This window comes from Ambystoma mexicanum, chromosome 6p (assembly GCF_040938575.1).
Source record: "Ambystoma mexicanum isolate Mex_15411 chromosome 6p, UKY_AmexF1_1, whole genome shotgun sequence".
Lineage (NCBI taxonomy): Eukaryota > Metazoa > Chordata > Amphibia > Caudata > Ambystomatidae > Ambystoma > Ambystoma mexicanum.
Window position 1 is genome coordinate 288,385,303 of NC_090935.1, and position 27,658 is coordinate 288,412,960.

The window sequence follows — 27,658 nt, forward strand, 5'->3', positions numbered from 1 at the left end:
GTAATGCTCGTGCGCGATGGGTCGTAATGTGGCGCACTTTACGCCATCGTCCCACGGCGTTAACGCTCATTACGCCATGGCGGTAATGACGGCGGATTACCGCCAGGGTCGTAATGAGGCCCAATGCCTTGGTCATTCCCACACCGAAACTTCAACATAAAATAATAACTCTCTGCCATGATACTTTTCATTCTGGACATCGTGGTGTAACCAACACGCTCCGTCTTATACAAAGACAGTTTTGGTGGCCGGAAATGAAATGCAAGGTACAAGAGTACATCAAGACCTGCACTGTCTGCAGTCAGAATAAGCACGACAATAAGAGACCGGCGGGCCTTCTATTGCAACCTGCACTGCCAACAAGACCATGGGAATGTATAGCTACAGACTTCATCGTGGAATTACCACCTTCCCGGGGTTACACGACCATCATGGTAACCATAGACTTGTTTACTCATATGGCACATTTCACGCCTCTCTATAAACTTCCTTCCTCTTCAGAGCTTGCAGGAATTTTCCTAGAACACATTTTCCGTCTTCATGGACTCCCTTCCAAGATCATATCGGACCGAGGACCACAATATATTTCACAATTCTGGAAACATCTCTGTCATGTTCTAGGGATTCAATGCGCTCTTTCATCTGGATATCACCCACAGACCAACAGAGCCACAGAACGTGTTAATCAAACCCTGGAGCAATATCTTCGTTGTTTCGCAACCAAGGTACAGGATGATTGGTCCCTCCTTATACCCTTAGCCGAATTTGCCTATAACAATTCAGATCACTCAGCGATCAACGTTAGCCCCTTCTATTGCAGTCAAGGTTTTCATCCCTCCGTGTTACCTTCAGTTCTACCACATCGAACTCCAGTACCTTCACTTGATTCCTGGATTGAAACTCTCCTCAACATCCACAAGGAAGCCAAGGAACAATTGGGAAAGGCCCAGATTCGCACTAAGCGATATGCTGATTCCAAAAGAAGACCAGCACCCTCCTATTCTATTGGTGACCAGGTCTGGTTGTCCTCGAAACTATTACCACGACATCTACGCCCTAACAAGTTAGCCCCCCGATATTATGGTCCATTTTCCATAAAAGAAATCATCAATCCTGTTTCTTATCGGCTCAAGCTACCAGACTCCTGGAAGAGAATACATCCAGTTTTTCACAATTCTCTAATCAAAACCTACATCCACTCCACCTGGAAAACCGGCAGACCCAGTCCTGTGATTGTGGACAATCAGCTGAAATATGAAGTATCCAGAATATGTGACTCCAGGTACAAACGGGGTCGGCTTCAATACCTGGTCGAGTGGAAAGGCTATCCTCCTAGCAAAGGAACATGGGAACCACTATCCAACCTAAACACCCCTCGATTGCTGAGAAGATTCCATCTCATACACCCTGGCAAGCCTGGTGGGACGGGGTTTCGGAGGAGGCATGCTGTCATGAACCATGGACATAGCCCCTTCTGGTCTTCCTGGTCCTGGTCCAGACGGAGAGTGTGCTCCTTGATACTTCCAACATGGCCGTGCTCAGTGCCGTGTTCCGTACTAGCCTGTATGTCGGACATGGCACATTCTATAAATGGGCCACGCTCCCGCGCCTCCCCGCGTCTCAACGCTATCTCTAGGTAGTGTTTCGACGTGTGTGTGCTGCCCGGCGTTACCCTTCCAAATTCCTGGTGAACTCCCTTATTCTTTCTTCCCTTTTCCCCTGTTTCCAGTATCTCTTACCTTTCTTCGATCCTCTTCCTGGACGTCCTGGAACACGCGACTTCCTGGAACTGGAGTCAGACTTGACTCGCGCGCACTTATACAAGTCCCGGTCCGGCCGGGAGAAGGAGTCCTCTGCGGAACGCCACAAGAAGAGAACTCAGGTGAGCCGGGGGGGAAACTTTTGACAGCTATGGCCAGCTTCTTAGGACCTAAATCCTTTGAATCTGCCAAATGCTGCTTAAGCTCAGGGGAACAAGATGCAAAAATATGCTCAAGCATGACAATATATATCATACCCTCAAAGGTTCTCATTATACAAACTGAGCAGGTCTTTAGAAAATCGAGGAAGAGTCGAGGACCCAGACCCATGTCCAGATCCCTTGGATCCATTTGAAACTTTAAGCTTGGCCAGTTCCAACTGATGATCCCTATCTTTCTGTTTTAGCCATGTGGAATTCAGTTCCTTCTGCTTAAACTGCAGCTCTTGCTTCTTGAATTCCAGCATGGCCTAAGCATCAGAGCATGCAGAGGAAACATTGGACATTACATCATCCACATCCTCATGGGCACCATGGATGAGGGCAGCTACAGAACTGTCAGTTCTGTCAGTAGGAGCAGCCCCACCTCCTTCTGCACTCTCATCAGAAGCTATGCCACTGAGTTGCATGTCTTGCTATTCCATGATTGTATGGATCATTTCCATTTTTGTACCTTGAGCAGGTAAACCTCTCTCAGTACAAATCTTTCTCAATGTTTCTGACTTAAAATCAATGTAAGGCTAACACGGTACTTGTTTCCATTATATAAGATAGCTCTATGGCTTTTTACTGTGATCACTACAACAGTCACTATGGGCCTCATTACAACCTGCCAGTCCGGGACCGTGCAAAATCCGTGACGGCGGTAAAAATGTTTCCGTGTCCGCAAGGTTGCGGAAATACTGTCCGATTACACGCTGTCGGTCGCGCGCACCACACGGACTCGGAAACGTTGTTACCGCCGTCACGGAAAACCCCACAGAAATGGAAATAACGCAGCCACATGTGGCGCAAAACCTGTCTCCGCCTCCGCCGCCACGGACACAGAACCGGAAATACCATGATCGCCAAAACAGGAAACAGAGAGGCGGCCATCATATAAAGGATCTTCATTTTAAACGCTGCCATAATTCGTCACATCTGGTAATTTTAGCTTTGCTCTTAAGTCTCACATAGAAAAATTTCAAAGTTTTGCTTTTAAAGAATTCACTCTTATATTTTTAACAGTGTGCTTGCTGATCACGTGCCAGTACTTGTTTTTACCTTGCGCAGTTTTACTGCAACTTGATTGTTTCCCTACTCGTTCTTCCTTGGTAGTGGAACTACACTTCCCAGCAGCCTTGTAGTTTTTGGCTGCCTTATCTGTTTAAACCCAGCGCGAACGCGCCGGCCTGAAAGGGGCAAGCTGGTCTGTGCCGGTCTGGCCGGACTATAAAGTCCACTCTGATCTACCTCCTTTTTTTTTTAAAGGATCTTCATTTTAAACGCTGCCATAATTCGTCGCATCTGGTAATTTTAGCTTTGCTCTTAAGAAGTCTCACATAGAAAAATTTCAAAGTTTTGCTTTTAAAGAATTCACTGTTATATTTTTAACAGTGTGCTTGCTGATCACGTGCCAGTACTTGTTTTTACCTTGCGCAGTTTGACTGCAACTTGATTGTTTCCCTACTCGTGCTACCTGGGTAGTGGAACTACACTTCCCAGCAGCCTTGTAGTTTTCGGCTGCCTTATCTGTTTAATCCCGGCACGAACGCGCCAGCGCGAAGGGGGCAAGCCGGTCTGTGCCGGTCCGTGGCCGGACGTGTCGGCGCTCGGTGCAACTCTGAGTTGGGACCATAATCTTCCTCTACCTGTCCCACGGGATTCTCGAACTCACCTGGTGCCCTAGTGCACCAATTGTAGACACACAAGTGAGCCTGAGGGAGGGGGAGGAGGCCACTAGCCATGAGAGGGAGGGGAACTCGTCTGTTGACACCCTTAGGGATGGTATGGAGAAGTGGATGTGCCTGAACATTGGTCTTCTCAATACACGCTCCCTAACCAAATACGCTATCAACATCAAAGACATGATATCCTCCAACAATTTCGACATTCTCTGCATAACAGAAAGCTGGCTCAAAGACCCAGTAGGGCCTACATGTGAGCAGGCCATTCCAGCAGATTACACTATTTACTACGACAACAGAGTACAGAGTAGGGGAGATGGGGTAGCAATTATTGCCAAGAACAGCCTCAAACGTTTTAAGGTATCTGTAAGTTTTAGCGGGTGCGAAGCACTACACCTCAAACTGATTTTCTCCCCCAACAATTGTCTCAACTTGATAGCTATCTATAGACCACCATCATTGGTCTCAGATTTCTCACTGGAACTCTGCTCTCACTTAAACACTTTGAGATCCGTCAACGCATCTACGGTTGCTATGGGAGACTGGGACCTTTGGCGAGGCAATAAGAGGGACAAAGGGGCTATAGCATTGGAAAAAGCTCTGAATAATCTTGACTTCAAAGTCCTTAATAAAGATCCCACTACCCCCCAGGGAAACCAGTTGGACTGGCTGTGTGGTCACAACATCTTTTTACAAAACTGTAGCACCACTCCCTGCATTTGGAGTGATCATTATTTGATATCGGCCAACCTAAAGCTGCCCTGCTATGCACATAAGCAAAATCCTCACATTAAGGCAGAAATCAGAAATTTTAAAAATCTAAACGAACTCCAGCTAAAGCCTTGCTTGGAGAAAATTCTGTGCTCATTTCAGGATCAGGACTCATGTGCCGAACTGCTAGACAAATATAACAAACACTTACATGAGTTAGTAGAAACCGTGGCGCCGCTCACCACCAAGTTAACTAGGAGGAACAGTAACAACAAAAAATGGTACACACCAGAGCTTTTTCTATTGAAGCAGGAAAAACGGACTTTGGAAAGAAAATGGATCACAGATAAATCGGCGGATAGTAAAGCGAGCTGGAAAAGGAAGGATAGGGAATATAAAGAGAAAATTAAAGGATAGTTCCGGGACTTTTTTTTTATTGTCCCTACGGGTCGGCCATGTGTTTGTAAGCATAAATCGGTAGATCGTAGGAAACTTTCCTATGGACCTTACCCGACTTTTCGCCCATTATCGCACTCGAAATCAGCCTCCATTTTGTGATAATCCTATCATTCCGCCGCATCGACCTGGCTCACCTGCCTTTGCGGCACTAAATCAAATCCCCCGCCCCTGAGCCTGACATCAGCAGACGCGTACTGCCCATTTCAAGCACGTCTCGTGTCAACAATCGCTGCGCCTCAGCTATTGACGTGTTGCCATGGAAATGGCAGGACGCCTCTTTCCCCAATAAGTATAAACAGACCGTTTCACAACACACAGCAGCAGATTTTCGATTCCATTCCTCTCTCTGTGTTACTTTGAGTATTCTGTGACTCGTTTCAGTGCTCTGGTCAGCTACCTTCGCCGCTTGTAGCCCGTGTGAACACCTGTACCATCTCTGTAAATTATTTTACTATCTTTACCGCACAATGGCCACAATAATGCCGTATATGTACGAGCCCGAGTACACCGAGGAAGAACTACTGGAAAGTCAAGCACGCGAAAACGATGGGGATTCGGACGGCAGTTGGGAGGACCAGTCAACGGATGAAGAGCCTGGACCATGTCGCATGGACGGCGTCTCCACCTGGTGCACGTGCAATCGGTGCGAGCTAATGCCAACTGAGGAGGAGAACTGCTGCTGCCGTGAAAATTCCGGGTGCTTGGCCTACATTTCGGAAAGCGAGCAAAGTCTGCAGGAAGGCGAGCAAAGTCCGCAATGCATCACCGAGCTGCCAGAGTTCAGGGAAGCCTGCCTCTCACGGACCGTGTTGAGGATGATGATGGTGCTTATGCACGAACTTCGCGGCACTGTTCGTCCGCGTAATCCGAGTAACGAGTAAGTATACTCTGTTTGTGATGTCAGTGATGCCACCACTATTTCATGGTCGTCTCCCACATATAAAATTACATTTACATATCATTCGAACGCATGTAAATTTGTTCCATATAGTGCATTTTCTAGATATAATTTTTTTCTAAGAAAAATGACATGTGTTACCTGAATCGACATTGATAAGAAAGTTTGGTCAGTTTAATACAGTTTGCATCTTTTTTTTTCACAGGTGGTACAGGCTGGTGGCCTATCGTTGCTTCACTTGGTGGCTTCACGGGAGGCTCGGACACCGCGTTCGGAGAGTAATACCTGCCTGTGCGGTACTTGCCATTAGACAACATTTCCCCAGTGACAGTGGACAATACCGCGGATTTTCCCTCGATGTGCTGCAACCTCAACTTTACAATGTGTAATGTTTATTATTTATGTTTAATTAAAATCTAAAATAAAGCCCAACATATATTTTAACAATGGTTGTTTTGATTTTTTAAATGAATCTAGTGTATATTCTCCTGGGAGGGTGAGGTATTTATAAACTCACCCCCCTGCATTCCATGTAGTAGATCCTGCAGCCATCCTCTTACATTCAGTTAGATGGCCTCTCCTTGGTGAGGCCCTGCGGCAAACGGGTCTTGTCTGCACGACCACCGCCCCGATCCACCCCCCGCCCTATCAAAGGCAGTTCGCACCGGGGTACTTGTGCTGGCAAGTGGAGCTGTCAGGGAGCGATAAAGGCCAAGAGGTGCCAAAGACCATGTACACTTCAAAGTGGTCTATAGAGCATGGGTTGTTGTTCCCATGTCTACCTCCAGACCCCGTGTCTCCTGCCAAGCATCCCCCCTCACGCTGGACGGCCCCCTGCAATCCACATAAGTGTGTCTCCATTCACGAGTCTTCCTGTGTCTTGTCTGCACGACCACCGCCCCGATCCACCCCCCCGCCCTATCAAAGGCAGTTCGCACCGGGGTACTTGTGCTGGCAAGTGGAGCTGTCAGGGAGCGATAAAGGCCAAGAGGTGCCAAAGACCATGTACACTTCAAAGTGGTCTATAGAGCATGGGTTGTTGTTCCCATGTCTACCTCCAGACCCCGTGTCTCCTGCCAAGCATCCCCCCTCACGCTGGACGGCCCCCTGCAATCCACATAAGTGTGTCTCCATTCACGAGTCTTCCTGTGTCTTGTCTGCACGACCACCGCCCCGATCCACCCCCCCGCCCTATCAAAGGCAGTTCGCACCGGGGTACTTGTGCTGGCAAGTGGAGCTGTCAGGGAGCGATAAAGGCCAAGAGGTGCCAAAGACCATGTACACTTCAAAGTGGTCTATAGAGCATGGGTTGTTGTTCCCATGTCTACCTCCAGACCCCGTGTCTCCTGCCAAGCATCCCCCCTCACGCTGGACGGCCCCCTGCAGACCGCATAATGCCACGACATATACACGTCATTCATTCACAAACACACCCCTGTTTCGAATTCTTTATAACCCACTTCATATTTCTAATGAGAACTTCTTTGCGCTTTGCTAGTCAACCCGTGAAGGTGCTGGCTATCTGCTCTTCGTCTCTGTGAACTTCCGTGACCACTTTGAGCAAACTCGTCAGTTTGCAACCTGTGAACTGCTCCCTGTTCTACGACAAGAAACTACTCTGATCCCTGCATCTAACTGTTTGTTCGTCAAGGTAAGTCCATGTACCATAATCATTTTGCGTCCAATTTTTTAATTTATATCTATTTGCTAGTAGTCATCAAATTGCATCCATGTTTTCTTTTCGTTCACGACAGTACATGCAAGGAACTAGTCACATGTTCTGAGTTTAGTCAAATTACTTTTTCTATTTTTTGAAAGTTATTGAAATACTTATCCGCATGTGAATAACATGTATAGTTCCAAGAACCAAAACGGACCTTGCATTGAACCTTTTATGTGTCATTTAATGTTTTAACACATTGGTATTCATAGAGAATTGTTGATCTTTACTTTTCAGAACTTTCCATAATGCCTGCCTGTTCCATTGGCGGTTGCCCTTCGAAGACCCATAACAAATCTGAAGGTACTATAATGCATGTTTTCCCTAAGACAATAGATCAGATAAGAGAATGGGTCCGATATTGCGGATATCCAGCCTCTGAGATAGAAAGTAGAGTCCTAGAAGTCTTTGCGGACAAGAGGGGTGATCGATACCGCATCTGCAGCAGGCACTTTAGCCCAGACATGTACTCCACATCATTGCTAATAAGGACGAAAACACCGCGAGCGAGGCGAAAATTGCTCTCAACCGCTATTCCCACTCTATTCGTCCACATCCCTCCACTGGTGAGTCAAGTTTACGTATTTATCTCTCGGCATTGCGGTAGTGTGTAGCATTAGCTAACAATAATTTCCCCATTTATGTATCCACTCAATATGAAGGCTGAAGATTCTCCATCCGTGTCGTTATTGCAGTCATCAGCCACTTCAAGCGCCTATCGGGTAATCTTACTTAGCTATTCTGACACTGACTTGTTTTAGGCATGTAAATCAATAGTTTTAATTGATCGTGTAATTATTTTACCTAATGGTACACCACAGTACTCGTCCTCTAGTCTTTGTTTTCAGTTATAATTATTGTTATCCAAAATAATGCAAGTACTGTCTTTCAGGGAGATGCTGAGGAGTCCAACGCATTGACGACAACCGTAGATGTCACTCAGATGCTCGAGGTACGTTTCCGGACAGTTCCATCGATGGAGATCATCAGATCTTGCATTCTTGTAGCGTGATTGTTACACACAATGTTTCTTTCGTTTTTAGCCATTGGTATGTCCTTCTGTCGTCGCCCTCCTATGTGTCTTCTTTTTTCAATATTGTGTTCATTACTAATGAAAGTCCTATGTTTCAGGGAGTCGATGGAGCATTAGTCCAAGAGGAAGGGGGAGCATGCAGTTACGGGTCGGCGCAACAGCTTGCAGAAGTGTGCACCGCAGTTACAGCGTCCCTTGATGTTCTTATGCATTTCGAGGTATGGATACTGACAGATCAATCATGCGAGATCAAATGACGTGATTACATCCGCTATACTTCCTTCTTTATTAACGCAAGTACTATGTTTCAGGGAGCTGACGGAGCTTCTTCAACAAGAACATCACCCCTAGTAGTTGATGCAGATCTCTGGGTGGTGACACTTCCAACGATGGAGCAAATCGAATCATATTTGGATATCCATTATTTATTTTAGACAACTGATCATTTGTGCAGGTCTATTTAGATGAGCCGTTGACGCCTGCAGAAAGTTTATGTTCTTTTAAACAAAATAGAAAACCATACTAATGCAATTACTGTGTTTCAGGGAGTTGCTGAAGCGTCATCTTCAATAATATCATCAATGGAAGTCTATGCGGAGCCCGAGGTATGGATCTTGAAAGTTCAATCTAACTAGATCAACAATGCGTGAACTATTGTCGTTTGAATGTTCTACACAATGCGTTCATTCGTGTTTTGCTATTGAGATGTACGTATGGGTATTGGTCCCCAAGTACATTTTGTGTTTTCAATATTATTATACATACTAATGAAAGTTCTATGTTTCAGCGAGTCGATGGAGCCTCAGTGAGTGATGGATGTGCTTATCATGAAAGTATAGTCGTTGCAGCGCGAGAGGAAGTGGAGACATGCACACACGAGTCGGAGCAACAGCGTCCAGATGTTGAAGTTCGAGGAAAGAAAGTTTCAAAGAAAAGAAAGCAAAAGAAGGTTAGTGTCCTGTTCACTATATTATGTTGTCTTTCACTGTCAATAGTTCAATACTGTAAGTTGTGTTTAAACTGAACATCCCTTTTCTAATCTGTCCTCTAGTTGCGAGTGGGTGTAAGAACTAGATCTACACAGACAGTGAAGCGAACGAGAGATGTTGCTTGTCAAACCTTTTGGCAGGGACTTGAGACTGGAGATGCATCGTGCCAATGGGAAGAATATGAAGTGATTGACAACGGAGCTATACCACCACCAGCCATTGATAGTGAATGTCCTCCTGGTAGTTTGGATGCAGTCGTAGATCAATTCACAGAATCCACACCCGCAAAAAATAAGAGCACGCGAAAGTTGAAGACATTGTTTTTTTCTCCCATCTCCGGACAAGGAACAGATGTTGCAATGGAAGAGAATGAAGTGGACGACAATGAAACACCATCAATATCACTCAGCATAGCGGAAGACGATATCAGAGATTGTACCTTTCATGCGAGTGACATGTCCTCAACGTTACAGGCCGAACCAGCTGGGATGCAGAGTGACAGTATAAGGAAAGAGGCCAAATTCATTGTATTCGATAGCTGTTTGATGGATATTATTATGATGATGAAATGTGGGCATTGGGTTGGTGGGGAAGTATGTGGGGAGCCATTGATTAATGTGACTCGTGCAATTCGAGGCACTAACCTTAAAATACATGCCACCTGTACACAATATCATCCGTTCGCATGGTCTGCACAACCCATGCTGGGGCAACTGCCAGCAGGCAATCTACTTTGTGCAGCGGCCGCACTTTTTAGTGGTTCAAGTTTTAAAAAGTTACAGTATTTCTTTCAGTTTGTGGGAATCCATTTCATTGCGAAAAGTCAGTTCTACAAATACCAAACCGATTATCTATTTCCAGCCATCAGCGAAGCTTGGAGAATGGAAAAAATGTCAATGGAAAGTACATTCGCGGGCAAACGCTTCAGGCTAGCCGGTGATGGACAATGCGACAGTCCAGGATTTTCAGCCAAGTACTGCACCTACCACTTTCAGGACATGGAAAGTAAGAAAATTGTGAGTTCGGTGGTCGTGCAGGTGTCACAAAGTACATCCTCAGTGGCCATGGAGAAAGTTGGCTTTGTAGCATCATTGCAAGAACTACAATCGGGGGGAATGGTGATCGACCTGATAGCCACGGACAGACACGTTTCAATTGCCAAGACAATGAGAGAACAGTACAAAAATATAAATCACCAATTTGACGTTTGGCATCTTGCAAAATCAATCAATAAAAAATTGTCGGCTGCAGGAAAAAAAAAAGATATGCAAGGTATTTCACAGTGGTCCAAGTCAATCAGCAACCATCTTTGGTGGAGCTCAAAAACATGTGAAGGGTCGTTGGAAATTCTACTGGAAAAATGGCGGTCAGTAATGTTGCACTGTAGCAACGTACATCGATGGTCGACAAATGAGCATTTCCACAAATGTGAACATGGCCATTTGTCCACAGAGGAGGCACGGAAGAAGAAGTGGTTGATTCCTTCATCACCCACTCACAAGGCCATTGAAAATATTGTATTTGATAAAACTATAACAAGAGATTTGAGGGGACTCACGGAATTCTGCCACACAGGAGATTTGGAGGTGTTCCACAATATGTGCCTAAAGTACAGGCCCAAAAGATTGCATTTTGGCATGGAAGGCATGATAAATCAGACTCTTCTAGCGGTCTTGGCACATAACCATAATGTTGGCCGTCAACAAAGTAGGACGACCGGAACTTTAGGGACGCTTCGCTACAATAAGGCCTTCACTAAAAGAAGTAAACAATGGGTGATCAAACCAGTGTTTGAGGATATGCAATATGAGTTTATTGAGAGACTTATCGTAGATGTCCTCGATAGGCACATACATGGAGTGGTGAACGAACCTATGCAGGGGACAACTGCATTGCCACCCAACATTGCCTCTGTTCCATGTCCACCTAAAGCAGAGCTCATTGAGAAATACACATCACGGTTTAAATGATTGTAATTCGATTGTCTGTTCTCTCGAGTCTCCTCATGTTGCAGGCCCATTGCAATTAAACCAAACAGTAATATAAATCATTTTTACAAAAATTATAGAATGTTTCCGTATTACAAACACATGGCCGACCCATAGGGACAATAAAAAAAAAGGCACGCAGACAAGATGCCCTTACACTAACTGGAGCTAACTAGAAATGTGTGCTCGCTCAAAGTGAAGGTCAGCTGCTTTGATGTTTTGCTCGGGTGGCGGAAAGGCCCACGACCCAATATAAGGTTCTATTGTGATTTGACCTTGACAGGCCGGGACCATCCTGAAAGACTAAGAAAAGATAATGAATAAAATTTCAGAAACGAAACGATGAGCCACGTTCATTAGAAGAAGTAACGTCGGCAAAGAAGGAGTGGTGTTTCGGGTCTGCCCTACACAGAGACACAATGGAAAATGCAAATATAATGTAAGTAACTTTTGATGAGTTTATACCGCAATTTCATTACTATACAGTGGCTTTAAAGACGGGTTCAGTTGTACTTGTTCGTTCTATGTGGCATAGTGTTTTCTACCGCGCACTATCTGGAGGAGAACCATCTTCTTTTACTGAAGCACCTCAAAACCTTCCTCTTTGCTTCTGCTTTCTCTCTCCCTCTCCCCTGCTACAACTGGTCCACTGTCTGCGACCTCGGTCCTGGGCCCTTCCACTCTCCACCTGCACTGCCTCCCTGTCAACCCCTGCACTGGGGGACTGTCTCAGTATCCTACAGCCCCCCCTTCCCAGCACTTGTTCTGCACTTACCTTGCACTTGCCACCAGCTGGCCCTATTTATTTATTATTTTATGCTACTTACCTTGTACTCCACTCCCCCCCCTCCATGCCTCGCCACGCCTTTAAACACTTGTGTACACCCAGTAGCGCTGTCCTCGCTATGAAATGAATAATTTTAATAAGGATCTGATGGTGAGACTAATTTCATTTTTTATGTTTTTAGGTACATCATTCACTACTGTCTGTGTCACGAGTACCAGACACCGGCGGACGGCTTCTACAGCCGCCAGTTGCTTCTCCGCGTGAACAACGTTACCACCCTGACCATTTTATGGGACGATCGCCAAGTACAAGTATGCCCTTACGCGGTACTAACGGTTAGATGCAACATACCTACCGTTGTGGTGGCCTAGTGCCTCGTTGTTGGAACAGCCATGCGATTATCAGTGCGACAGAAGAGCTTATTTTTATCGTAAACCAACACCCTGTGTACTGCACACGAACATCGCTTCCCTCAAGACGAACTAATTTGGATCGAGAGCAAAGAAAAATGCAAATCGCTGAATATTCTCTAAACATTTGATGTCCAATAAACGTACTTTGCCAAATGTACAATCTTGCCGTTTGCTTTTAAACCACGGTTTCACATTCCGAATTGTGGTGCTGTATTGTGAGATGCTCTAAGACCCTGTGTACAGCAAAGGACCATCGCGTTCCTCAATACGAACTTTTTGGAACATGAGCAAATAAAAATGCAAATCGCTGAATATTCTCTAAACATTTGATGTCCAATAAACGTACTTTGCCAAATGTACAATCTTGCCGTTTGCTTTTAAACCACGGTTTCACATTCCGAATTGTGGTGCTGTATTGTGAGATGCTCTAAGACCCTGTGTACAGCAAAGGACCATCGCGTTCCTCAATACGAACTTTTTGGAACATGAGCAAATAAAAATGCAAATCGCTGAATATTCTCTAAACATTTGATGTCAAATAAATGTACTTTACCACATTTACAATCTTGCGGTTTGATTTCAAAGTACAGTTTCATATTCCGAATTGTGGTGCGCTGTATTGTGAGCTGATCTGTGTTGATTTCCGGGGTCTGTGTGGAGTCGCGTAGAAGACGCCTGGGCGCGTTTGCCTACGCAGCACAGTCACGTCACGGATAGAGGCGGGGAATATGAATGTTTTGATAAAGTCTGTTTCAGGGGCGGGGGATTTGATTTAGTGCCGCAAAGGCAGGTGAGCCAGGTCGATGCGGCGGAATGATAGGATTATCACAAAATGGAGGCTGATTTCGAGTGCGATAATGGGCGAAAAGTCGGGTAAGGTCCATAGGAAAGTTTCCTACGATCTACCGATTTATGCTTACAAACACATGGCCGACCCGTAGGGACAATAAAAAAAAAGTCCCGGAACTATCCTTTAAGTCAGCCAAGGCTAATTTCTTTAACGCGGAAATCGAGCATGCTGATAACAATACTAGCAAACTCTTCAATATTTTGAAGAGTATAGAAAAACCTGCATCTCTTACTCCCCCATTCACGCCATCTGAGGAGGACTGTAATATGGTGCTCAATGCATTCCAAGCCAAAACGAAAAAGGCGAGACAAAACATTATTAAGGCCAGAACTTCCTCAAATCAGGAGATCTGCCCCACCGAAGGAAATGTATCTGTCAGAGAACAACTCTTTAAATTTGACCCTATCTCAGAAGCAGGTATGCTAGAGGTGATGAATAATATGAAACCTACCACCTGCGCAGAAAATATCCTGCCCCCTGGTATTATTCTGCAACACAAGGATATATTTGCTCCCATCCTCCGGAGAATAGTGAATGCTTCATTTCATGAGGGCATGGTGCCTAAAGATCTGAAGAGAGTCACTATCACCCCACTTGTTAAAAAAGCGGGACTAGATCCCAAGGATCCGGCAAATCTTCGTCCCATAACCAACTCGAATTTTGTTCTCAAACTGTTGGATAAGGTAGCTACACAGCAACTCCAACACTTTGTTGATAACCAGGAGATTCTACACCAGCAACAATCCGGCTTTAGAGCATTTCACAGCACTGAAACAGCTATGCTAGACTTGCAGAATCAGATGTTGACTATGCTGGACGATAACAAATTGGGGATGCTGATGCTTTTACACCTTAGTGCAGCGTTTGATTTGGTGGATCACCACCTTCTCATCAAGGCGCTTAGGGAGAACGTTGGTTGCTCGGAGGGAGCTATCGATTGGCTCCTATCCTTTCTTTCTAACCACAAAGCGAGGGTACATTGGGGTAGCAGTTTCTCCAACGCATGTGACATCATATTCGGAGTGCCTCAAGGGGCTAGCTTATCTCCAATGCTTTTCAACATATATATGCGCACTTTGTGTAGCCTTTTGGTGAAAGCTGGAGTGGCATTTACAAATTACGCAGATGACACCTAACTCATATTGGAGTTGGGGGGTAGGAATCATGCCACAGACAGTGAAGTGCTCACCAAGGTTTACAAGTTAATTGACGACTGGATGCAGGCAAACTGGATGTGCCTGAACGACTTTAAAACCGAATTGATGTTGTTTGGCTCCAGTCGTCAGTTGGAAAAACTAGGGGCAGAGTACAACTCTTTTCAAATTAAAAACGCCACTATCCAGGTGGTTCCCAAGGTGAAGACTCTGGGTATGATGGTCGATTCAGTGGTCGACTCTCATGCCCAGACTAACTTCCTCCAAAAAAACTCACTATACTATCTCAGGCTTATGAGAGCAATCAAACCACTGCTTAATGAGGAAAACAGGGCAACGATAGCCAGAGCCATCATTCTCTCACGGTACGACTAGGGGAACGCCCTGCTGTTGGGGGCCGCATCCAAGGATCTATCTAGTTGTCAGGTAATCCAGAACAACGCGGTCAGATTAGTGAAAAATCTGAAAAGGAAAGACCATGTGACTGAAGAGAGGCTTGCTGGCTCAGAGTAGAAGAGCGCATCAAGTTCAAAGCTCTCTGCCTGGTACACAAGTGCCTTTATGGCACAGCGCCTACTTACTTAAAAACACATATAGTACCCTACAACCACAGCAGAAACCTACGCTCGGGTGGAAAATGCCTCTTGCACGTGCCCAAGTTTAAGCTAAAAACAGGGCTAGGCAGATCCTTCCTTGTGCTGGCTCCTAAACTGTGGAACAGCGTCCCCGAATCCCTCAGGTCTGAAGTTAATCATTCTGCTTTTTTGGAAAATGCTGAAGACACACCTCTTTAGATGAGAATTGGGCGTAGGACTTCTCTCCGGGACCTCGTTACGCAATAGCTATTTGTACTCATGGTCCGTCTCATACTTGTTGTCCGTCTTGCAGTACCAGTGTTTTATGTACAAGCGCCCTGATGCCCTCGGGGAACCGGCGCCATACAAAAATTAAATACATACATACATACATACATATAAAAGCACAATCCATTGCCATCCAGAGCCAGCACAAGCACAATCCTAACTCTGAGAAGCCAAAAGGGACCACCAGCATGTCTGCCAGGATTCCTGCTCAGAGGCAGCGCAAACAGCGCTTCAGCGAGGCGGAGCTAACCGTCTTGGTGGAGCACATTGTGGACAATGCGGAGATGCTGTTCAGCGCCGACCAACGGCGTGCCACACAGCAGCGGAGGAAGGAGGTGTGGGCCGAAGCTGCACGCAAGTGCACCGCTGTGGGCGTGAGAGTGAGGAGCGTGAGGGACTGCCACAAGCGGTGGGATGACCTGAGGCTGAGGGTACGCAACCTCATTTCCACGCACCGCCAACGCAGCAGTGGGACAGGCGGAGGACCCCCCTCCCCACTGAGGCTGCAAGCATGGGAGGAGCGTTGCAGCAGCGTCCTCCACCTAGAGGCTGAGGCAGGAGTGAGCCCACCTGCAGATGCCGGTAAGTGCCCAAACATGAATGCCACATGTAAATATGCAGTTGTGAGTACTGGGCAAAAGGACCCATTAACAACCCCCCCCAGGCAGTGCATGTGTGGGCCAAAGGACCCATTAACAACCCCCCCACCAGGCAGTGCATGTGTGGGCCAAAGGACCCATTAACAACCCCCCCGCCCAGGCAGTGCATGTGTGGGCCAAAGGACCCATCATGATCCGTATGGCAACCAATATCACAGAATGCATACACCAGCAATCAGATGCATGTGACTAACACTATTCAATGTACAATCTTAATGACGCATGTGATGCACCCATCTGCCACCACAACAACACTAATTGCATACCCTTTGTGTCCCCACAGCCGTTTCAAGTGACAGTGATACTGCACAACAGGCCAGCCAATCTGCACCGACAAGTACACAAGCCACCGCCACCACACAGGATGATGCTGCCGGCAGTTCTGCACCTCTGGCCACATTACCAACCACTACAGATGTGCCGCCCACCACCACCACCCTACATCCCCACCGTCTCCACACTGCCTGAGTCTAGACAGGTGCCCTGGAACCTATCATGGCCACCCAACACAACACCGAAGGCAGCAGCACTGCAGAGGGGGCGGCCTGCAGTGATAACAGTGCCCCGCAAGAGCACTCGGAAACGGGGCCACAGGGGGAGATGCCCACATTGAAAGACCTGGGCTGCTTCCATGAGCTGGAGTTCAGCCCCACATCACTGGGGAGTCCCATGAGGTCGCCCACCCCATCCATGGCCGAACTGAATGCCCGCATGCAGCGGATGGAGGACCAGCAGGCTACCCTCGCCCAGCTAGTGGAGAGGCAGCTAGAGGAATCCAGGCTGCAGAGGGAGAGCTATAGCACCTCAGTGCTTCGCCTGTCGAGGTCCATCGGACGCTTTGCAGGCACTATAGTAACCCTTGCACGCCATGTGCGGGAAGGCAACGACCACACCTCCAGGCCTGTAGAGGCCATGTTGGTTGGCCAACTGGCAAATCTGGCACGGATGCCCTCAATCCCAGATTCTGCGCAATCAAACACAACCACCCCATCCAGCTCCACTACTGCCAGTCCAAGGAGGCGCTCGAGTAGGCTAACGGGTCCCTCGGGCAAGGTTGCACAGGCACAGAAGCGCACACGGAAGTGATGGCATGTGTGTGGGGCAGTGCAGGACACATGTGGACTACAAGGGTGTGAGAGGGGTGGGCACGTTTGGGTGGTGGGGTAGGTAGTTTTGGGGGTTTGAACAATGGGGCCTGGGTGGGGGTGGGCATGTTTGGGTGGTGGGGTAGGTAGTTTTGGGGGTTTGAACAATGGGTCCTGGGTCGGGGTGGGCACGTTTGGGTGGTGGGTGGCCCCGGGTGTACAGCTTCCCTAACCAATGCACCTCCTTCCCTGTTGCTATTACATCAATACATCACCATTTCGAATCAAGACATACATGTGTGGACATTGATCATTTATTTTGCAGTGCAACTATTAATTCATTGTCGTCACCATGTTCGTGCATTTCTGTGAATGTGCTGTGACTCAAAAGTAAATGCGAATCAGGGCATCCCGTGCTCTCTGGCCATCATGTGGACCCCCGTGGGGAGGCAGTGCCATCCCATCCCCAACTTCATCCCCATCCCCATCTCCATCCCCATCCCCATCTTTATCCCCATCCCCATCCCCATCTTCCTCATCTGCGTCTGGTGGCATTGGGATGTTCCTGCACAGTCATATATTGTGCAGCATGGCACATACGAGTGTGATTTTACCCGTCTTCACTGGGCTGTACAGCAGTGATCCGCCAGATCTGCTCAGACAGCGGAAACGGGCCTTCAGCAGTCCAAATGTCCTCTCAATCATTCCATGTGTGCGGATATGTGCCCTATTGTATGCCTCTTCATGCCTGTTCCTTGGTCTCCGTACAGGTGTCATCATCCATAGCGTAAGTGCATATCCCGCATCACCTACATGGGATGTAGATGGGGGAACATGTCAATGTTTGTGGCATCATGTCCTCATCTGCTGCTGTGCATTCTTGTATCATCATTCATTCATGCATATGTACCATGGAGTGTATGGAGGTATGTTTTGGGCATCACGATGTATGTCGCTAACTGGATGTGGGCCTACACATTAACTTGCATGTTTACTGTGCCCTGCGGGTGACATTTGATTGGCGCATGTCACGGTGCAGTGCTGTCCACACATGGCAGAGTGACTCCACTGTACGGAAGTAGTAAATACACGTTGTCTCATTTACACGCCTCTCGTGCCTTTTGAGGCAGTGTTTCAATTGAAGGTGGGAGTCTACAGTGGCACAAGGTTCATGGGACAGTGACGGGATTGGCTGTGCCAGCGTGTGCACGGGCACATTGTGGTGCCCTGTCATGTCTTCCTTCATGATGTTTGGCATCCGCTGTGTATTTGGTAGATGGAAGGGGGTGATGCATGTGCAGTCACAGCCGCACACTCACAATGCTCATTGGGCTGGACACACACACACCACTTCGACAGGGTTGTAGCATCGTCCGCTGTACTCACCCAATAGCCATGTGCTTTGTCCGGCATAGCGTTCCATGTACCGTGGCAACGTGGAATTCCGCAGTACCATTGAGTCATGTGATGAGACTGGGAAACGTGCGCAGCAGTGTGTAATCAGTTGCATGGCATCACAAACCATCTGGACATTCAAAGAGTGATACTGTTTCCTATTGCGGAACACCGCCTCAAATGCACGTGGTACTGTCAGCTCAATGTGGGTGCAGTCAACTGCGCCTATGCAATTTGGCATGCCTGCTATGGAAGGCCAACTTGGTGGCAATGACTTCGGGGAGGGTGCGGGGTAGGGCTATGTGTTCCGACACATGGTGCAACAGGGCATCCAGTACCTGTACCAGGATTTTTGAGAAACAGGGTTGTGATATGCCGTGCAGCTCACCAACCGTGTGTTGATAGGTGCCAGTGCCAAGGAAATGCAGTACTGAGACAACCTTCAAGAGGGGGGGATGGCGGTGGTGGTGTCAATTTGGCTGCTGATGTTGTCCTCAATCATGGCGGTGATGTGCAGGATTGTTGCACGGTCCAGCCGGTATAGTGTGTGGATCTGTCCTAGGGTGAGGTTCCAGGGTGAGGCCCTGATGCGTGGTATTGCTGGCTGGCGGCGGGGTCGGGCTTGCTGGGCAATGGGGTTTGCCATAGCTGCAGGGTTGGCTGGTTGCCGCCTGCGCCTCCTCCGCCTACGCCTCCTCCTCTGCGCCATTACTGCCACCATGTGCAGTGCTGCCTGTTGGTTGAGTAGGCCCAGTCCCAGTGCTACTAGACCTGCTGCCTGCATGGTTCTGTGTTGTGTTGGGCTGGGTGTGGCCCTTTTGTAGGCTCCCAGTGGCCTGTTAGGTCCAGCTTGGCTGATTTGGTGCACCTGTGCCCTGATTCAGTTCAGCAGGCAGTGTATAACGCCATGTTCGCGGTGGCGGCAGTTCCGCCACCGTGATCACGGTTTTTACGCCATTTTTTTGCCGGTATTTCTGTGTCCGCGCTAGTTGTGATGCTCACGGTGTTTAGTGTTGACGGTAAAGGAGGGGTTTCCGTGCAGACGGACTTAACGGGACCCCTATTTCGACAGTGGCGGTTGAGGGTGGTGTTATTACCGGGGCTGCGGGTCATGATTGGGCGGACATGGAAACGGTGCCGGTATGGTTTTACCGGCAGTGTTAATTCCGGACCGGAGTACTTGTAATGAGGCCCTATGTGCCCTGGGCAGGGGTATACTGAAATGCCTTCACTACTGTGCAACACTGGATACCTTCAATCCTATCCCACCGCTGTACAACAATTTGTTCAAACGGATTTCTGAACTCTGAACTTGTGAGCAGAGGTTCAGAAGGCCAGCCTAGTTTCTTGGAACAGGGTAACCATCTGGACAAGCCCGATCAATCAAGGTAGATTGGCGGTGGTCAAGACTAGGTCTCAGGAGGAATGAGGGTGACTGAAAGACCTCAATGAGCACACAGAGTAAAGGACACTGACAAATCACTCTCAGTCAGGTGTATATATATCAAAAATACAAATACATTTCTTCCAAGACCTTTGCAATTCAACACACAGTAAGAAACTTACAGCAACACTATTAAACCAATACAATCCTATCTATACACATACACAAATGGGATCTAAAGGATCAATGCACCAAATGGGTACACAACCTAAACAGGGAAGGAAGTAGGCAGTGCAAATAGTCTTTAGGCCCTTCTGCATCAAACACAGTCCTAACTGAAAGGCAGTCCCATCCCTAAAATGAGGGGAGTCTAATGCTTAAATATACTTGCTAAACTGGCACACGCGGTAGTTCAAATGGGAAAAACAGGGTCTTTTGTGGGGGCTGTAGCAGCTCAGGAAAGTAGGTGAGGTGATGCAGAATAGGCTCCCACTACGAAGAGGTCCTCCACTTGAGGGCAGAGTCGATTACAAGAGTTGGGAATAGTTCACTAGTTCTCACTAGCAGTGGAAATGAGAGAGGCCCTCAGGGGCCAATCATGCATAAAAATGGATGGATGCGCTAGTGGCCACTGGTTAGAGTTGCAATTACTCACCGACCCCCGTCGCACTCCAGATCATACTTCGGCAGTCGAGTCCACTTCCGTTGCAGGTTCAAATGCAGCAATTACGCGGCTCTGTGGCTTTCAGCAACAAAGCTACACCATTGATTCCCCTACGGGACAGTGGCGATTACTCCACTCCTGGTGGATGAACCAGGCCAGTTCTGATGTAGCAGGCTTCAGGGCACAGAGGACCACAGCTGCAATGAACTTGCAAAGTTCCTTACCATGGCTGGGTGACACAATAAGCGCATATAATGGGGTTCGGGCGGACTCACTTTACTCCAGACCTGGGAATGCCAAGTGTATGTAATTCGGTGTGAGAGTGCCGTGAACACAGAGCTTGTGATGTACCAAGTTTCAAGGGCCTTCTCAAAAACGGTGGCGGTATCAGGGCAAAAGCTCCGTGCAAGCTGGTCATCCCACTGGTTGGCCCAGGGACGCTTCCGAAAAGGCTTACTTGCAGGATTTGTTGAAGGTGCCGAGAATAGTTGGTCCCACTATTCCAATGGGTCAAAGCGTCTTCGCAGACCTTCTAGGATGACCAGATGCAGAGGGGTCCCACGGGACGACAGCGGGCTCAAGGTGCCAAACCTTCCATCGGGTCACCAGCGGTTCCTCGACTCGGCTTCTTAGTTTCAGGTTACTTGGATCCTATCCTTCGTTCAGTCAGAACTCCAGAGACCGACATGACATGGGTGTTTGGAGCCATCTCTTATCCAAAATCTTCTTCGCGCCAAAATTAAGAGGACCCAATGGGAGATGTGCTCACATACGTGGACCAATCATGGACCACGGTGGTCCCAGGCATTCACAGCACACCAGACTCTCTAGCACCCAGGATGTGTATTGGAACTAGACAGTCCATCCAACATCCTGGGTGCACGCACACAAGACATGCAGAAGCCTGCGAAAGCTTGGCGCTTCGCAGGAAAATACATGCCCAAATAAGGACTGACAGGGTCGGCTCGACATGGGAACATGAAGGGGCAAGATGGCCAAAGGACAGGACAAAGAACCTTGTGGTGTAGCCATTTTGGAGCCAGGCCACCTAACCGTGCCAAACACGGTAATTGTGGTTTACCTGAAAAGAAAGAGTTAAAAATATACGAAAAGATAAGCTGTCACCTGCCTTGTCCAAGGCACATCTGCACTTCTCCTAAAAAATCCTTCAAGGGTAACTAGGGCCTTTAGAAATGACAGGAAGATCCACGTGCGCTATACGGCAAGGTACTCTGTGCACTTGTAACATGTTGCAGAAAGGTTGCAACATTAACAAGGACTAAGGGAAACAAAGTCTCTGAGTACTGACTGTCTTTAAGGGCATGTCAGTTTCCCCATAAGAAGTGAGCGAAAAGCCCAGGGGAGTGCAGCAGAAGGCTGTGCTCTTCTGGTAAAGTCAGACTATGGTGTTTAAACAAAGCAAAAAGTTGGGGGGTACACAACTGGAGGGAAAATTACACATGGAATAGAAATCTTTCCTAACAATGAGCAAGTAGTATTGGTTATAACTACCATAACTGCAGTGCACTAAGTGAATAAAATGGCCTATATTGGCCCAGAAATACATACCGCACTGGCGTGTAGTACTGGCATTCGCTTATTGTCCTATGAGTCTATATGAGCTTCGCCATCACCCGCCAGACATCATGTGTATCTATGTAACTGGGACATCATACATCAGCAAAGTACTGGATCTGTGATAGACAGCTTCCCAACGAGTGGAAAATCCTAAAACAAGCATTGGCAAATCCAATTGGTGTGGTATTTTAAATGGGTAAGTGTTTGTCTATGTATGGATAGAAGGTTGAATTAATATGTTTGATCTTGTAGAATAAGAATGAATGTACAGGTTGATAAGTGTGATTCTTTAGATGGATGCTAGATATTTTTGTTTGAATTAGTGTAATTGGATGGATGTGTGGGTGATTTTGTGGGAATTCCCAAAGATGATTGGTTGATAGTGCGGAAGGATGGATAGATGTGATTGATGAATGAGTGTCAATGGGTGTGTGAGTGTTATTTGATGAGTGTGACCAGATGGATGGATGAATATGATTGAATGGTTGTGATTAGGTAGATGTTGGTATCAATGTGAATAAATGCATGAGTATGAATGTGTGGTTGATGGTGTGTGATTGTGTTGATTATTCTCTTGTCAGATGCAAATTCAAACCCGTTCTGTGTGATGTCTACTGGACATGCTCTACATTCAGTCCTTTGTGGGCATCATGTTATGCTGGGAGCCATGAAAACCCTTTAGCAACCTGTTCCCTGTGGCAACATCAACTTAGGTTCGGTGTGCCTCAGAATGCAGGTGTTGCTCCGTGGAAGGGACAGTGGCCGTGGGAACAAGCTAGCCTGGCTCTCACGTTAGAAGTTGTCAGATACATGCAGGAGAAGGACCATTTAAGTTTTCTAAAGAGGAGCCAGTCAAAGAGCACATTTCTTCATCTGAGGAATTAGGCTTAAAACATCCTCCTCTTTAGAGAGTGCTTCCTTTTGTGCAATACGCCCATTTATATTAATGGCCTGTGACATTCAATTCTCCACATACATCTGGCTAGTATGCTAGAGGAACATGCAAGCCAGAAGTAAGGCAACCCAGCAACTAGAGCAACATTGGGCCTCATTCCAAGTTGGGCGGTAAGGGATACCGGGCACCGGTAAGGAGACCGGTGCCGGTAATCCCTTACCGCCCTACTACAAGGTCCCTTAGTGAGTCCCTCCTTTAACGCCTGGTCTGACCTGGCTTTATGGACGGGACCCGTTAAGGGACCAGGGCACACATAACGGGCTTGACATATGGCATTTTCAATGGGGACTTACCGGTCCCTCAAAGGTCGGACTATACCGGTAAGTCCCCATTGAACTAGACCGGTGCCGGACCCGTTATTGGTGGCAGTCATGGCGCAAATAGCACCATGATTACCACCAATCTCGGAATGAGTCCTATTGTCCTTTAGCCGCATGTTATTGGACGCACTCCTATCCAGTCCTGACTATTTGTATTGAATGGCACTGTGTCATATGGGACTTGTATGGACAATTTAGAATCATTAAAACTACAAGTCCCAGGATAAAATGCCAAGACTGGATATCAGAACTGGATAATAGAAATTCTAGTGACAAAGGGTCAGTTGGCAACTCTGCTACAGACCAAATGTTCCGCAAATGCAAAGCTCCTCTTGAATAATCTACTCATGAAAGGCCACCCACAACATTCCAGTACGCAAAGCCCCCTAACTTCCACAATCTGTATATGTACAATGCAATGCAACCTCAAGATTTAAAGTGCTGTTTTTGTCCCATAGCAGACATGTGTAGCAAACTTAAGTCTCTTGCTACACACTGCTCTGGACTCTGTTATTTACAAGAAAGCAAACCAGAAGCTTGATCTTAAGCCAAATCTTTCACTTTTCATTATAGTGGCAACGAGGATGGGATTAAGAAATGAAAAAAGAAATTCCCTAATATTGGATGCAATTTAGACTTTTAGACATAGTGCGTGTATGTAAGCGAATGCCATTTTGTCGATATTAGTAGCCATGATCAAAGCAACGGGCCTGCACAGCCATGTAGTATTTAGTGTATTCAACACAGACTGCAAGCTTGAAGGAGAAATCTGGATAGGCCCAGGCGCTGATGCGAGAGGCCCACACCGTCAACTTCTACAGAAACCCTTCTTTGTTTTAAGATTGTTGCTAATATGTTTGTTTTGAAAGGAATGTGCCCTGCAAGGATACGAGACAAAGCTGGTCACCTTGGTGCACGTGTTATCACAAACAGGCCGAAGCAGGCCTCTGACCCCTGCCCGTCCAACTACGAGTTATAGCCCTTATAACTGCCCGTGTCCCAAGACTCATGAATTCAAAGATAACAGTTGAGCCTAGACCACCTATAATAACCCAATAAACCATAAAAGATCTGAGAGCATGGTTGCTTCACCATTATTTTATAATGACATGGATTGTAGTGCGAGGATCAGGGAGGGATACATTACAGTTCGAAAGCAAGGGTGGATGCCTAGGGTGCGGATGACATGATCGGGATAAAGTGAAGGATGTGTATGTTGGTTTGACCTCGAGACTTCCCTTGTGCCAGTCCCTGTCCTACCAGGTGCACTGTATAATGATAGACTTGCATTGTCCACAAATGTAGCTAATTGCTTTGGCCTTGATTCCCTTGATACTACAAGTCCAGCAGAACCCATGTGATGGAAGACAGACAGACTGGGCTGGGTCCAATGGCCTGGCCCTATGGAGCAGATTGACCATATATAGTGTTTCACCAACCAGCCATGCAGGTTTGCACTCTATGGGATGAAGTCACATATGACGCGGTGTCTCCTTAGATGATTCTTCTTGTACATTATTTGGGCAGAACAAGTTCTTTGCTGATGCACCTATTTTTGGAGAAATAAACACTTGTTATCCTTGCAAGAGTTTCTTGGGCCTTTTTCCCTAGCGGGTTGTTTTTTTCTGGTGTGCACGTTTAGGGGTGTGCCTTCATTTGGTGACCCCGACATGATCACAATGCCCCCCCATGGCTCCAGCGGTGTCCAGGCCACTTCTCCAGAGGGGCCGCACCCGTGACTAGTCCCAAAAAATGCGTATTATTGACCAGTTTTAGTGGAGCCATCTTTGCAAAATACCTGTCTGCTCCTTGGAGCAGGGAGCAGCTCTGAGGAGAGTGTAGGATGGTATTATTGAGGCCACACGACGGAGGAGTTCGGGTGAACATGCGCATGTGAGTATCCCCTTGCAAGTGATAGCATGTAGGGGACAGGCGGGTGTATGGGAATGTGAGAAGCTTGTGAACACGCAGAAGTGAGGTTGTTGGTTTTGTGTGGTGTGGTCGTAGTTGGTTTTAGTTTTATTATTGTTACATTTTTAGTATATTGAGGAAAGGAAAACAGAATGTTAGGGAGGCTACCCAAGTGAGGGGAGAAGGTGGTAACACTTATATTGTGTAACTGAGGAAAAAGGAAACAAGTAGGAGCCCAGCATAATTAGTGGGCTTGGGAATATGCTTATTTTAGCTTGTTATTTTAGCTTGTTTTGGTCCTGTTTTTATAGTGGAGGGTGTAGGGCCGAGGAGGGGCATAGTGTAAGTAGTAGTATGTTTTGAGTGTGCTGAGTGTGAGAGTGGGTGTGTGCGAAGAAAAAGAAAAGGGCAGTATTTCGATTTTTTCACAGGGAGGAGGGTATGAAAGGCTGACTCTTTTGACGAGCAGGGGCAGCATGCGTAGTGCACTAACAAAAGGTGTAAGGGAGGTTAGGTGCAAGGACCTTTATAATAGGAGGAGAAATGCCCATAGAGTATATGTATAAAGTCCTGCCACTATATCGTGACAAAATCAATAAGTTTCACAAACAGTGGGTGGTGGAGACAAGAGAAGAGGGGATGCCCCGCTCGTGGCGAGAGCTGGGCTCCCATAGTAAGAGTATTCTGGAACACATGTCCATATTTTTGCCAGCCAAATACAAGTGGAAACAGTTACAAAAGAGGAGAGAAATATTAGAACTTTGAAAATTGTTCGAAGATATGTAAGAGTGTGAAGGAGGAGGATAAGCGCAGAATGATAGCGGGGCGAATGTCAAAGAAAGGAGGGAGGGGTGCCAGCAGAACGCAGGGTAATTTATCCATTGACAGCTCACCCCACAGTAGGTTATACTAACCCAGCATATGTGTCCACCACAGTGACAGCCTCACCACCCCATATGCATCCCCTCCAGAAGCCCCAGTGCATGCCAATATCAATAAAAGAGACCTAGAAGTGGCATTGGCATCAGCACGAACATAACTGGCCGGATTGTGAGCAGTACAGAGTGAGGTAAAGCCAGACAAAACAGCAGAATAAGGAACTGATGGGTGGACAATAGGAGACTTTCTATTCAGAATAGATAGCATAGCCACAAATAACGTGCATATAGAGAAGCAAGGAGTAGGGAGTGAGCGGGCAGACAGCTTAGGCTACGGGAATTTAGGATCTCACAGAGGAGAGGAAGATGGGTGGAGTACAGTTGATGAGTTTGAGGATGATAGGAAGAGGAGGCAGAGCATGCACCTAAACAAACTCCCAGAGTGGAAGGTTTATGGGATGGTAGGTTAAGGCGCAGGTTTGGCCAGATTGCAATAGGCCGCAGCAGGTGCCATGGGCACAGATGGATACAAATAATTTAATAAAAGCACTCCCATCTCTTACAGTAGGTGTGGGAAAGTGGATTTATGCATTTTAAAAGCATCCAGCCGGGGTAATCCTGGCGATCGGCAACATAAACATCTTACTGGTAACGACTATTGGAGACCAGGCTGGGGATATGTGGGTAAAGCAGGATATCTGGCAGTGACTTTGGGCACCGATTCACATGATGGAGCGCTGCGGCAAGCGTTCCCTGATGCATCTGACCTACAATCGACAAAGCAATGTACTATGAGCGATGACGAAGACTCCTCCCTGTTTATTCTTAAAGTTCAAGTGATGTGGAGAGCAGAGACGGATGGTTCATGGGACCAGTCAAAACCCTTTTTCAACTTTATTTTCAAAAAGGGCCTGCCCGAAAGAGGTGCAAAAAACACTAGACAATATTGTGGGCATCGAGGCGAAGAGTGCAGAGCATAATAGTACACCATTGGAAGAGGATAAAAGAGAATGACAAAGAAACGTCCCAGAGGCAGCAAGCAGAGGAAGTGAAACTAGTATATATCAAATGAGCTAAAATTGCTGTAGAAGCATCCGTGTCCACACCAGTACAGACGGAGGTGACAAGGAATGCCCAAGAGTTTGCAAATGCCAGAAAAGCTGCTGTGTGTCAGTAGGAGGGCAAGGACAGTGGGGTGGAGGTCCAGAGTATCCTGGCCCACAGTGGCAACAAGGAGGTCAGCAGCAAGGGAGAGGTGGATTTCAAGAAGTAAGGCGAGAAGGTTTTGGAAAAATGGGGCCCAGAGGGGCAGGAATGGG